The following is a 1,172-nucleotide window of genomic DNA, read 5'->3' as shown; positions in this document are numbered from 1 at the left end:
ATATATATATATATATATATATATATATATATATATATGTGGGTGTGTATCTCTGTCACACATACATACTTATGTAAACACATGAATATATGTCACTAAATTTAATAAAAATAAGAAATTGGAAGCTTTTAAATTATGTAAGAATCCTATTACAGAATTCACTGAGTTCTCTTTCCGTGTTTCATGATTTTCAATGATGTTTTCAAAAAGGCTGACCATGCAATTATAATTTTCTTTAGAAGTAATAAGACGTGAGTAGTTTCATCTAGTTCATAGAAAATGTACTCAGTTCATTTATTGTAGATAAAAATATCTTGCGTTCTTTCATAGCAGAGCATGCTTGTGAAAGAACTAAATTTAGAACATGAGTACAACAACAATAAACAAAGATTGCTTATTCATATTCCTTTTGACTGCAACCCATTTAACTGTCCTGCCTTTGTAGGGACATTGTCATAGTTTTGGGCAATTAGTTTTCATACTTCCACGTTTCAGTGCAGATAAAGCATTTGTTGAACAATCTACACTAACATCATTAAAACTGATAAATCGTTCTATAATAACACAACCTTTAGTAAAATAACACAAAACAGTTGACAGTTGTAAACAGTTCAATATAGCAGCTGTTTCACCTACAAGAATAGCTAGAAGTTTAGCCTACCTCAGTATATTTTTTATTTCATTGAATATAACTTTTTGAACTGCAATGATCATGTTGTTCTGAATTCTTGGAAAGACAGAAATTGTATCAAGACGGCTTGTCGATTTTTTGTCATATTTACAGATGAAATATAAGCATTCTTTATAATTTCAATGATTATTGGATTCTTTAAAATGACCCCGAAATGATAATTGCTGGTGACCGAGAAGAAATAACTTAATTGATCAATCACTGAAGAATGGATGCTTCATCTAACTTCATTATGTTGTATGCTCTGGTTTTTTTTTTATACAGATCTATAGGCGTAGGAGTGGCTGTGTGGTAAGTAGCTTGCTTACCAACAACATGGTTTCGGGTTCAGTCCCACTGCGTGGCACCTTGGGCAAGTGTCTTCTGCTATACCCTCAGGCCGACCAAAACCTTGTGAGTGGATTTGGTAGACGGAAACTGAAAGAAGCCTGTCGTATATATGTATATATATGTGTGTGTGTGTGTGTGTTTGTGTGTCTGT

This window comes from Octopus bimaculoides, chromosome 16 (assembly GCF_001194135.2).
Source record: "Octopus bimaculoides isolate UCB-OBI-ISO-001 chromosome 16, ASM119413v2, whole genome shotgun sequence".
In the NCBI taxonomy this organism is placed as follows: domain Eukaryota; kingdom Metazoa; phylum Mollusca; class Cephalopoda; order Octopoda; family Octopodidae; genus Octopus; species Octopus bimaculoides.
Note: the sequence above shows the minus strand (reverse complement) of the source record.